Source organism: Centroberyx affinis, unplaced genomic scaffold (assembly GCF_046629955.1).
Source record: "Centroberyx affinis isolate AG114_WGS23_722 - 3 ecotype Tasmania unplaced genomic scaffold, CSIRO-AGI_Caff_v1 ptg000555l_1, whole genome shotgun sequence".
In the NCBI taxonomy this organism is placed as follows: domain Eukaryota; kingdom Metazoa; phylum Chordata; class Actinopteri; order Beryciformes; family Berycidae; genus Centroberyx; species Centroberyx affinis.
Genome location: NW_027279199.1, coordinates 432,496 through 446,816, shown reverse-complemented (window position 1 = coordinate 446,816; position 14,321 = coordinate 432,496).

Here is a 14,321-nt window from a genome sequence, read left to right as displayed (position 1 = left end):
CGCCTAACTAATGAAAGCCCGTCCAGAGCGAGAACAGCGTGTCTGTCACATGTCAGAAAGCGAAGGTGTAATTGGTTTTGGCCTTGTCTATCAGTATTCACAGGCTCTCCTCTGTGCAAGCCTTGTTCCGCCAATTCCTCGCCTCTTAAGGACAAATGAAAGGAGGGAGAAAACAGAGGCACAATGTGGTTGCTATGGAGATGCAGCTTTAGGGCGTTGGGTGTTTTTTTTTTTCTTTTCCCCTCCATATCTCTTCTCCCCGAGTTCAAGCGTCATCCCCATTTGGAGAGCTAACCCCTATTAGCCTTTAGAACTGGAGTGGATGTGTAGCCGCAGAACCTCTTCACTGATAGCTATGCACGGCATTATGGGAGCAGAGGATCCTGTGTCATGTTTCCCCCCAGGCTGAGCTCACAACTTATTATATTTCATCACTTCAGATGGCGTCAATCAATCTCTGACGGCTTTGCAAGCCACTCAGGTGCCACTGCGCCGCTACAAGAGATCAAAGCACGCTATTAAGATCTGCCTGGCAACTTCAAACAAACTGAAAACAAACATGCTGATCTATCTATCTATCTATCTATCTGTCTGTCTGTCTGTCTGTCTGTCTGTCTGTCTATCTATCTATCTATCTGTTTATATGTCTATCTGTTTATATGTCTATCTATCTAATTGGTGGTTAAGTGCCTTGCTCAAGGGCAAAGTGGCAGTATTTGTTGAAGTGAGAAAGAATATCACTCCTTCACTTTTCCTAGGCGGTTCAGTATTTAAATGTAACTTTCCGGTCACAAGCCTGTGACTCAAATCTCTCTCTACTGCCGCTCTCATCTCTTCTACAAATTACTAGAATTACGATGTCCGTTTCTATCATCGTTTTTCAAAACTCTTCATAACAGTTCAGGCAGAATGCATCCTGAGGACAGTCCTAAAGTGAAAAGTACAATAACAACAACACACACACACATACACAAAAATAATGAATGAAACCAATCCAACTCTGTGAACGGGGATGGAAACTTAATGATCTGTGAAGAGCAAATGTATTATTTCTCGGTCAACACTCCTAGAGGGAGTTTCCCCCTGCCGCAGAAGCATTATGTGTTCAGCAGAAGGCCAGTCTCAGTGGGGCCACTAATGGACAGCACTCCCTGTTCTCCTCCGGCCCCCTCTGTGTGTTGTGTGTGTGTGTGTGTGAGTGACAGAGAGAGAGAGAGGGAGACAGGGGGGTAAAAAGTGGGAAAGTAAGTGTACGACAGTGAAAGAACATTGATATTGCCCTTTGACTCCGCAGCTCCATCAGTGACGACCCTGGAGGAAAACACACCACATCAGCTCCCTTACTCCCCGCCATCAAACACTGCCGCTCTCTTCCCTAGCAACCGTGACACGATCATCAGACCACCGACAGGACACCAGCTGAACACGACAAACCGGCGCAAACACACAGGAACTCAAGTCATCAGATACTACGCAGCATTATTTCTGAACCAGAAAGTCAATCTGGGCTGATAGACTTCGTGAACAGATTCAACAACAGATCCTGTTATACTGTGATTTTCAATAGACTGTTGGTCCAACGTTTTAGAACATAATTCCCCCCTATAGCATTTTTATTGATAGAAGAGAACAGAGCACAGGGACACCATTTAGGAGAGATTGTTCCTGTTTGGGGGACCGGATCTACTTTAATTTTTTAATACTAATTCTAGTGTAAACCAAGAATAGAAACGCAAAATGTGGAGGTACCCAGGACTGCTTTGTTGTCTTAAAAGCAGGATCTGTTGTTGAATCTGTTCACCAACTTGTTAAATGTAAGTTTTCAGGTTTTTTTCGTTGCCTCATTCAAACGAATGGGAAGTAAAAATCTGAATGCTACAAACACGTCCAGCTGCATCAGATCTTGGTGATTAGTTTATATTCGAGTTTTCATGGCGGTCAAGTGCCAAATAACCCCCACGTTAAAACTAAGTGGAATATTGCTTTAAGGGTCAACATGTCTGCTGAAGATGTGTGAGGTGTGAGACTACAGAGACTGAAAATGTTTGCAAGTCGAAGTATTAATAATGTTAATAGTGCAACACAGAGGCCAAGGACACTCATTGGGACATATGGCTTATGGTTGAGTCAGTTGGTAACAGCTTGTGATTAATCAGCACAAAAAAACAGATATGATCAGTAATGTTTTAGTCTTTCAATTTTGCTGTTGAATATGGTGAGCTTCCATGGAAAGATCATTTGCATTTGATCATTTGCATCATACACTCTCCACAGTTACGCTGAGATAATTCTTTTAAATCGCCACGGGTGCACACGGTCCTTAAATGAGTTCACGTTTTGTTTTTGTTTTTGTTGGTTCCATTCAAATGCCAGCCAGTGGAAATAATTGGATGCTCGCTGTTTCAATCAGCTGTCCAGAAGACTCAGGTGCTGAGCATTCACATCTTAATGAGTGACGGAGCTGCTGCATGCAAGCCAATGAAAAGGCCAGGAGGCACAGACAGCAGAGTTCACTTCATAATAAGCTCATTTGGACCGGGCTGAGGCAGGAAAATATGACAAAGCTGTGTCTGGATTTGTGATGTGGGAGATGGAGTCGAGTTTTTTTTCTTTTGTATAATCATACAGTTGTGTTTCCAAAGTGTTTTTATACAGAACTTTGTCTCCTATCAGATATTACCCCCCTCACTGCAATATCACTCTCAAGTCGTTCAGCCTATTTACTCTTAGTTTTGAGTCTTTAAATCTTGTTTCCCTTAAAAATGTGAAAGAAATCTCCAAATGGGTAAGATAATTTCACTTGATCAAGTATCAAGATAATGCCCAAGAAAGTCTTAAAACATGTTGATTTGCATTGGGAACAAGTGAAACTTTCTCACCCCATTGGCAGATTTTTTTGCACATCTTGAAAACATGATGATTTTAAGTCTAGATGCTAGACTACAATATAATCAACAGAAGAAACATGACTAATGTCTAATCTGAACAAATTGTACTCCACACTCTACCTCTGAAATTTCCTGTTTGTCAGACATGTTGGGCCTGTGCCTGGTCTGGAATGGGACGGTGTCTCAATAATCAAGCTTCACCAAGCGCCAAGTGACCTGGCTAACTGGATACGCATCAGCTGGTGGAAAACATCTACACTGCTCCTTTGGGCCTTTCTGAGAAGTCAGCTCTCGTACTCAGATATCTGGCGGAAGGTGAATAGAACGTATGATTGTTTAAACTGTGTAAGAGTTGGAAACCCATGTGATGTGTTTCCAAGAAGCATTTATAGTTCCTGAACTAACTTACAAACACGATAATCAATCAAACTGACATATAACTAATTGACTGTCGCTCTCTCATTAGTTTTGGGCGACATTTTCACTGCGACTGTATGTCTTTGTTTTGCAGCGGGAATCAACTAACAGCAAGGGAAGTTTATGAAACTTTGAAGGCAGCGTTGTCTGGACAGCCTCTCGTAAAGCTCTTTACTACCATTTAGTAAATTCATGTTACAGGGGATGAGATTCCTCTTAGAAGAGAGAGAGAGAGAGAGAGAGAGAGAGAGAGAGAGAGAGAGAGAGAGAGAGAGAGAGAGAGAGAGAGAGAGAGAGAGAGAGAGAGAGATGCCTTATGTAAGAGCTTGGCCATTATGTCTGAAGACAGGGGGAAATAACATGGCCATTAGTATGTGCATTTGCCTCTTCGCGATGTCCTCTCAAGTCTCTGAAATACTGGGTCCATTTAGATACATTCCCATGCAGTCACTTCCTGACACTTTGAAAGGAAATAATTATAAAATGGATAAAAGGAGGGCTGGGTGAAGGGGCTAGATGTGAACGGTAGGATTCATGAATATTAATCAGCTCTATGGTTTCACTCAAAAACATTTCTTGCCACACTGTATGACCTTTCTTAAAATGCCTTCTCTTTACAGTAACACTACATTGCAAACATTGCTTCGATCTCCTTACTGTAGATCGTTACTCATGCATAATAAAGTCTTCTACCTCCTTCTGAGATCAATGAGGAGTGAGAGACTGATACCACGCGTTGTTTCTCAACAGAGGTCTAATCAGCGCCCACCGCTCCTCAGCTGTCGTTACGGACAGGACGTATCAGAGCTGCACTCCAGACCGATGGCTGAATGGGTGCAATCATCCCTTTTGACTGGGGCTGCACACATTAAGTGGCTAATGCATTAGAGCTGAGGCCTTCCCCAGGTAGGTGGGGAATCATTAAGGCGCCGATGTTATTCATCAAGGAATTACTGCGCTACCCTCAACTCACTCACTTTGCTTACACTGCTAGAAATACAATGTGAAGCTGTTAAATGTTTCATACGGCGGTCGATTCACTAATTGGGGCCCCTATCAAGTAACCAGGTATGATTGCTGGTGGGTGGCTCATTCAACTTCAAGCTGTGGTTGAGGAGATTTGCAGTGGATTTGGTATAGTGGAAAGCATTAGAGCCCTTGATGTTGCCCTTGTCTCACTGACTGACTCATGCTCTTCTCTCTCCAAATTCATATTGATCACATGAAGCCCTAAAAAGACTAGACATGTAAGTTTACCTGTGTAACGGGATAAGATATTGGCGTCTCCAGATGGGTAATTTAATCATCACTGCATGGGTTATTTTTTGATAGCCTCTCCTTCCTCCCCAACCTGCCTGGTGTGAGGAAAACGACAGCCCGGCTCTGCCAGGAGACAGATTTGGCATAGACCTGAAACCATAGCAACCAACGAGGATCTCTCAGCAGTGGCCATATGAGCAGCTTCAATCAGAGTAGTGATCAATGCAACAAATCAGCCTCCTCAGCCTTCTGAAGACCCACAAAAGGGAACCACAATGCATCTCCCCCCTCCTCCCACATCTCTCCTCCCTCCTCCCAGTGCTGGACAATCATCCCCGACCTCCGGTGATCACATCTGAAGATGAAGATGAGGAGGATGATGAACATGAAGATAATGGCACTGCTCTATCGCAGAAGAGGAGATCTTAGAGCGGTCGGTCTATTCTGACACTGGCTATTAGGACGGGTCAGAACGTCTAATACAAATCAATGGTTGTAGTCCAAGGATCTACATCTGTGGATGTTGAGCCAGTTAAATTAACTCTGATGTTGAATGTCCTCCAAGACCGAACTATGGCAAAAATAAAGCTCACTGATATGGAGAAAACACAATATGGACGGTTCAATTTTACTGGGTTTAACACACCTAAAGAACAAATATATTGTGTCATCACACAGGTGCAGCACTATATCTATATATCTATGTTTTGTAATGCAACAAAAAACCCATTTCCTCAGATTGTAATTCCTCATATTTTTGAAGTGGTTCCCTGCTAGCAAGAGAAAGCGCTGTAATCAGAGCTACACATCACTCAGGAGGGGAAATATGTTTCCCTTGAAATTGGTGTCGGCCATCCCACTCACACCATTTGATAGGGTATTGTATTTCCAATTAAGATGCCTGATTAAGTGAGATCAATATCATAATATTGACCTACAGGACTCTTGCCAAGCACTGCTGGAGTGGAATCTGAAAGAATGAATTGCTTCCAAATATTTCCAAAGATCCCTGCCGCCTCCTGCCAATTTTCTCCTGATGCTCGTCCAAAGATGCCATGTAGATATTTCCATCTGCTCATGAGCCTGCGTTTGCTTTGCTTGGGATGAGTAATATTTCTTTTTTTTTTTTGGTGGAACATTTTTTGGCAAGCACACTGCCGTCATGAATTCATAAGCTGTCAACCACTGCTATTTTCTGACCATGACATCTGTAGTGACGTCACTTGCTTTTGTTTTTAAAGCCTAGTTTAAAACCTGCAACAATGTGGAACTTGATAGCATTATATTATTCTGTCTGTGGTTACAATCTCTCAGTAATGACTGCTTGCATATATTGTTAATGAGAGTCTGTGTATATACTTATTCTTGGCAAAACAAAAAGAAAAAAAGTTGGCTTTTCATTCATGTATGCTAAAAAAAAATGATGTTGTGATGTTTGATAAAGTTAAATATGGCTTTTTTTTAACACAATGATAGTGTGGGATTGCCTTGTTTTGACAATAAATGTGTTCCAGAAAGCCTTTCTCAATACCAAAAAAACGATTAATACAGTCAGAAGGCAGTGTTTGTCTTCGGCTTGTTTGTTTATATTAGCACAGATGGATTCCGTGACCTCTGCACCTCCCTCGCTCTTCCTGGTGCTTTTCAAACTTCTTCCTGTTTACCTGTGACCCTTCAAGAAGTCAGATACAAATAGCTTTTATGTGAGGATGAATGGAACAGCTTTGTATGGCTGACCTGTGTGTGTGTGTGTGTGTGTGTGTATGTGTGTGTGTGTGCATGTGTGTACGTGTATTCATTCTGTGGACAAAGAAAGAAATAATTGCGGAGCATGTCACTTGAATTAGAGTGTTGTTTTTACTTCTTATTTTCACACTGAACAATTGTTGTGCTTAAATGACTTAAAGTCCAGTGAAAATTTTCTTGCTCAAAACACAATGCTCCATCTTTATTGCCGGTCCAGAGATATTTCTGGCTCTTCTTTGATACCGTACAAGCTCCAGTGCAAGGGAAACACGAAAGGTTCTCCTCTTCATGGTTCAAGGCGTCGCGGCGGTTATTAAAGGTGCTGGTTGTCAGTGGGTGTCTGGGAGCGCAGCCGCTTCAACCGTCTAATTGGGATCCAGGAAGACAAGGTGTATTGTGGTCCAGCAGGGTTTGAGTGTGGAGATAATTGCTGGTGTCCATGTTCCTCTGCTGTGAACTTTTAACTACGAGCCATGGTTTGTGCTCAAGGATTACTCTCATGTTGTAAGTTTTTATATTGAACATTACATAGAGTAAAAGCAGGCAGACACTGTATGTGCTGTTTAATGTTCCAATTCATGAATACCCTATCTCTATCAGGGTTGGGGCCATTCATTAATTGAATTGAGAATGCATGGTAAAGTCCAATTCAGTTGTTGGAATTGGAATTGGAATGTCACCCAGCTCCATGGAAACAGAACTGGAATTGAATTGGAATGACAGGAAACATAATTGAATTCCATTAAATTCCATTAAATTCCACTTCAAAGAGAGTTTGTCTTGACTTGCTAAACATTATAAATCAAACATCATGAATCAAATGAATGACAGTTAAACAAATCAAATACATTCAATCATAATGTATGTATTACGATTACATGTTCTGCATAAAATACCACCTGAAAGTGATCTTTAATATTTTATGATCTTCAGTATTGATAATATATAACATATAATCTCAGATATGTGGTAAGAAAAAACTAAAAAACTTGGAATTTCACAGAATTTCATTCAACTTCCTGAAATTATAAGTATACATTAATTACAATACATAAATAATAATTTATCAGTTGAACTATAATTGATGAGTTCATTCACGAATTGTCCCCAACCCTGATCTCTATTAATGTAAAGAGAGTATTTTCTTTACTTAAGCAGCAAAAGCAAACATAGGGAGTCCAAACCAGAACCTTGTTATCCCTCTGCTCACTTCTGATCAAGTTTGAGAAAAGAAACATGTTACAAGACCTATTATTGGGTGGTTCTTGAAAGGGGCCCATTGTATCCTGCTTCCCTTGCTGTGCCATCAGATAATTGACCTCTCCGTGTCTCACAGCAGAGCAGAGAGCCTGACGCACGACTTGCTGCTCATCCAACAGGAAAAAACAGACTGAGGGGAAACAGCCGGCTCTTGTGACCTGCTCTACCTGTTTCTCTGTGTTCAAACTGTATCACAACTCATAATGACTACTAACCTGCCCCTCACCACTTCACACACTCACTATTCTGGATAATGATATAATAATATGACTAACTTTATTTATATAGCACTTTTTAGATCATTGCTATAAAGTCATTTGAAAGCAATCAAATAAATAGAAGGCACTTAGAGAGCGCAAACCTCCGCCAACTCTGAACAACTTCCTGTTACACCCAAAAACATCATTACGTTAAATTGATTCCTTGACCCTGCAAACATTCCCTTAGTATTTGGAATCAAGTCTCTATCTCCATTATTTTTATAGTTATGGCTAAAAAAAACATCAGTGTCTCATCGCAGAAATCCCAGATCCAGACCACCACCAAAATCTGCTCAATCATTCCTTGACCCAAGGCTGATCTGTCCTCCGAATTTAATGGAAATCTGTTGATAGCTTTTTGAGATTTCCTGCTGACAGACAGATAAACAAACAGGGGAGAAAACATAACCTCCTTGGCGGGGGTAAAAATGAATAAAAGGCAATAATTTAAACAATAAAAATAGCAGACATGAATGAAAAACAGGATGACAGGAGAGTGAAACATGCAAATGTGCTTTATTGATATGTGTTTAGTCTTGTCAATAACCTTCTGTTGAGTGAGACAGGAGAGCAGGGCGTTATATTACTATATTACTACATTACAGTACTTGATTTATCCAGGGAGGGTTTGCTGTTACACCCAAATACATCATCCCTATCTCTGAAGTTTTAAGTTAAATTGATTTCTTGACAAAAATGCCCTTAGGATTTGTCTCTATCTCCATTAGTTTTATAGTTTTTTCTGATTCTACAAATGCTACTTATTCCTATTAAAGTCTTGATGAAGACTGTGACAACAGCTGGTTTGACTACTGTTGAAAAAATGCACTTTTTGGAAGTCGCTTTGGACAAAAGCATCTGCTAAATGACCTAATGTAATGTACGATCATCAAACTATCATTGCCTCATTGTGGGAATCGCAGATCCAGTTCACCACCAAAATCTGCTCAATTGCTCCTTGGCCCGAGGCCGATCTGTCCACCAAATGGGCTTTTTCAGCAACGCCTGCTTAACATCGATACAGTTACACACATTTACACCTGGGAGATCTCCAGTGCAACCACAGTCTTCTACTGTTTTTTTCTATTCATCCATCATCCATTATCCTGCTCAGATTTCCAAGGATTCAAACTATAGCCGCCTTCCTCCATAAGCCGAGTTACTGCTGCCCCCTCATCCTGTGATGCTAAAAACTAAAGGCAGACAACATGTTTTGTTGAGGCACGCTGTCATTTTTAAAAGCGATCTGATTAACAGTGTCTGTCAAATGATAAAAAGTGCTTTATTGATATGTGTTTAGTTTTTGTCAATAGCCTTCTGTTGAGTGAGACAGGAGAGCAGGATGTTACATTACTCAGTTACTCCAAGTGATCTGATGAAAAGTGTCTGATGAAGATGAAAAACATTTTGTCACATAAAATCACTTTGTCTATTCAAAACACTTTGCTTATTGCTACTGAACAACATATGGACTCCTTCACTGCGAATGCAGTTAAAGCTCGGGGTTGTTTGCAGACTAGCTGGTCATACAGTAATGAGCTGTGGTGGCTGTCTGGTCAGTCCCCTGAACAGGCCTTGTGGAGGACCAGCTGGCCTCTGGTGTGGAAGCTGACAGCGAGCTGAAAGAGCCATGTGAGAATATGACTGATTGATCTCCTCCCCCACAATCCCTTCTGCCAGGAAAATGCTGCTCAAAGTGTGAAAAATGTGCCGCACCGCAGCCTCTTCCTAATTCAGGTGGCGGGGCCAGTGGGAAAATGGGAAGTGGCCTCTTGGCTGCATGCGCTCTTTTTAGATAAACATCTGTAAGGGAACCTGCGCGTAATTAGCTGTGAAGATGGGATTCCCATTACTGCGTGTGAATATGTGTGTGTGTGTGTGTGTGTGTGTGTGTGTGTGCATGATTGAGTGAGTATGTGCACACGTTAGCCTCTCTAAGTGTGGCTCATTTGTGGGGGACTGAAGTGATATATGCATGTGTTTATGTGTGTGTTTGTGTGTGTGTGTGTGTGTGTGTGTGTGTGTGTGTGCATGTTTACACTGTGTACACCTCAACCCATATCTGTGTAACTCATGGGGGACAGAGGTGGAGCAGTGGTGGGAAATGAATTTGTTTACAGGATACTGAATAGTGAGATGTGCTTCAAAGTGCGCAGGACTGCCAGGTTAAGAATGGAAGTGTGACGCAGCCTGGGAGAAAAATAGAGGGACATTTACGCACACAACCTGTGTGGCCAAGCCAACACACTGGAAGTCCCAGTTCCTGCTTTAGTGGAAGTCTAAGCACATGCGGTCGGATATCAATTAAAGAAACAACACTTTGTTGACTCATAGATTGTAGAGTTGAAGATTACCTGTGGGAGCTGTGCAGCATTTTATTAAATCCACTACTCAGCACAAGTGAGGCTAGAATTAGACTGGAATGCTCAGCTTTGTTTTGTTTTTTTCAAACTCAAGGACATGAGTAGACCTGGGAGGCATGTGTTTAGAGACAGCAAGCCAGGCTATTTTCACACCAGTGTGACTGTTGACATTTTGCAAATGTTTTTCTTGCACAACAGTGATATACAGTAAATCTGTACCATTTGACTGCACTTGTATAAATGCTCAGCCACTAAGCAGAGGTAAAGAGCAGGTGTTGCGCCTGGCAGCTCAAAAGGCAGATGATGTGTTGCTGTCAACAGCCCATAATAAGGCTGCGTTGCGATGGATGTATGACTGTGTGCAGCCTTTACTCCTAATTTGTGTCCATGCTGAGATGTTAGAGCTGGATAATGCCTGGTTCCATGCTACGCTGCTAAGGCTAAATTGCACCATGTGACAATAATGGTTGCTGAAGCTATACCTAACCAAATTGCTGCATCCATTTCCAGCCAAGTGTGCACCACAATGGGATGTGATCCAAGCAATTTCATTCAATTTAGTAGTGGGAAGAGGTTTAACAGCCGTATGTGTAAAGTGGCCCTGAGAGCCGAAAGGATGGAGGGTGGACTCGGCTTATTGCAATTACCACAGTTTCTTCTTGTTACTGAATGACAATGCACCCGAGATTATCATTGATTGGGCCAAGTGTAATAACAGCAAGCAGAGGGCAATGGGCATAGAACTAGAAAGCTGCCCATTGATAGGAAAAACACAAAAAAGGAGCTTGATCCACGGTCCTTTATCATGTAGTGCAGAAACTGAGGATGAGCAAGAGCACTTGAGCATGATTTAACACACAAACACATGCTTATAGGGATGTATTCTGCACCCGCACACACACACACACACACACACACACACACACACGCACACACTCTCTCTGCCGTTCTCTTTCTTTATGTCTCTCTCACACACACAAACATACACAAACACACACATCCTCCTTACTTACAGTCCACTGTCCTGGGAGTTTCTGAGCTGTGGGTCAGTAAGTAGGTAACTGCATCCAGTGAGCTCTAGTAACTGCTGCTGCTGGCGTGGGGCCAGGCTGAGCTGTGCTGCTGTGTGTCTGACTCCCAGGCTCCGTCACTGATACTCAGCACTGTGCACTGAGGCTTGCGGCGGACATTTTTCATACGTACCGAGATATGACCCCCATCTGTGACAGTTACTGAGCAATTCAGCAACTCGCTTGCTGCCGACAGCGCAGGAGACCAGTTGAATCAATGGTGATTCTATTTCCAGTCGACCAAAATTTTGCTTCAATCATTCACCAGAAGCAACCATAGTAAAAACCAAAATCTGCCTTGGATGGTATCTTAACATCAGAAATTGAAAACACATTTTAGTGTCTGGTAAGGAGACAAATATAAAAAAAAACCACCAACCAAATTAGATCACATGGAATTTGGGCATCAAAATATAATATGTACATTTCCTGGCAGCCTCTGTAAATCACTACTAGCAACCAATGTCCAAAGGGAGTATCTGTCCCCTCCCATAGAGACTATATTCTGACAGATATTACTTTTCCTCACAGGCAGATATTAACTCCCACCTCCATCTTTCTCCGCAAGGAGCAATTTCTTGGTGCTGTGGCCTAACCAAACGGCCGCATAAAGTTGAGATCTAACACCTTTTTGGCTCTTTTTTTTTTCTTCTTCTTCACACATCATGACAAGATTATGTAAGATGGCAGATGTCAGGACTGCTAAAGAACAAATATTGTTCTTGAAATCACAGGAATCAAGGAAAGCCAGGTCACTATAAACACACATTTTGACACACTTTGGAGTGTAAGTCTCATGTAAATCAGAATAAATGACACATGCAACACAGTTCTGTTTCATAAAAGTGGTTACTTTAATTTCTGGTTCCCTCCATCATGTTTGTACAGTATACCATTCTCTTAGGCAAGGAAAAAAAAAGATTGTTTCTGCTCATCATTGTAGTCACACATTTCATTTTGATTATGTTGTCAGTTTTGTGATGGAAGCCACTGTATCTCCAGTGAGCGGCTCCAGAAAACACAGAAGAGATTGCTGACATCAGTGGTCCCAGGTCATCACAACAACAGGAGTCTATCTACTGGATTAGGTAAGCAGCACACAACACTGAGAGTGGAGGAAAAAACACACACGTTTTAACACCAAAACCTACATGTACTTGTACTTCACACGCACACACACACACACACCCATGTACACACACACACACACACACACTAAACACAGTCGCTCGAGCTATTTTGATTGAGAACAACCACACACTAACACCATAGATCAACAGACACCAAAGGTACATTACGTACAAAAATCAGAAATATTTCAAAATATACAGTTATTATTTACAGCTCAAGTATTCACCCTGTCACTCTTACTATAGATACTCATTGTGAATTTCTCAGAATGTACATCAATATATACAGATTAAATACATTGTCTTAAGTACTATAAATATAGCTATGGTTTGGTCACATAAAGACTCTATTTGCACAGTTAAATAAATACACTATAACTCTAATTTTGTTGCGTTAATCTCACTAATTTGAAATCTGAGTTAACTTGTAGGAGTTGCTTTGTAGTACACATACAATACATATGACACATGGACAAGACAAAGAGACCCTGGAGTGGTAATATAACTTTCTTTGTTTTCAATAATAAATACCAAATATCAATACAAAATTACAATACCTAATTACTGGGCGAACTTGGTCCAATAAGAGAAGACCTTGTTCCATCGCACATTGTATTTCAGCAGTGCTTTCAAGTGTCTTTCCATTTTAGAGGCAGTTGACCTGCTGTGCCCGGTGTGTGGAACAAGGGAAACTCCTTGGCATCATGCATCTAAATGGGCAAACCATTTAAACAAATGAGGGAAGTTGTCTGTCACGGTGAATGATGCTGTTTCCACAAGATTATAATAAACTGATGTATTGCGATTGTGCTCTCTCTCTCTTTGTACAGGATCTTCCGCATCAGTGATAGCTCAAGTGTTTCATCTCAGTAAATTGTCATGTATTTATTGATTGTGCAGATCAGCTGGTAGCAGTGCAGTATGGCCTGATGGTACAACACATCTCAGTACCTTGTTTTATCCTCCACTGACCTCTGTGGGGGGGCAGGAATCAAACCGTAACCAACATGATCCGTCAGTTACATCACAAATTCAGTTCAGTGTGCTGACTCATGATATAATTATCGGGTCGACTGGTAAAATCCATTGCTCACTAAGAAACGACATGTAACTCCTTTGTGCTTCCTTTCATGTGCTTCCGCTATGTGCTTTTCCAGGTGTGTGCCTTCATCTTAGGTCATGTACCATTTGTGGGTGGTTGTTTTGTGCCTTTCATAGACATTCATGGACTCTCTCTCTCTCTCTCTCTATAAATATTGCTAATCAAGACACATTCAGTGACAGCACTGCTATGACCGATGCTAAATCTCCAGACAAGCTCTTTCAAATCTGTGCTCAACGGACAACTCCAGGGTCTCTACTTAATTAAAGTGCTCAAGTGAATAAGACGAGACATTGGTCCAAACTCTGCATACTAACACTACATGATCGACAACGGTAAAAAAGGACAAAAGCATAAGGCGAACAGACAACAGAGATGCTGTTCAGGCACCAACAATGTGACTGACTGTGCTTCACACAACATCTGTTCAGCCTCAAGAAGAATTGCAGTGTCGTCTCAGGGAGGGGCAAGAAGACAGAGGATGTCACTGGCTCCTCCGCTGGCCAGCAGAGACACCCAGTGGCAAAAACTGTGTACTGTGTGTATTCCCCAAAACATTTATATCACGTTACATTTTCCACATTAAACCCCTAAACATACATTGTCATACAAGATTCTACATTGAAAATAAAAAAAAAGGCTTTAGTTTTCACACCTCAGTTCACAAAAAGACATAAAGTGTAGATTGTAGTGCTTATGGGATGATCATGTCTGTAGTGGTCACAATTTGAGGAATGTACAACGACTAACCCTAAACATCAACGTCATCCTCCATGGGATAAAATATGAATAATCCACAGTGTGGCATGGCAGTGAACTTTGTTG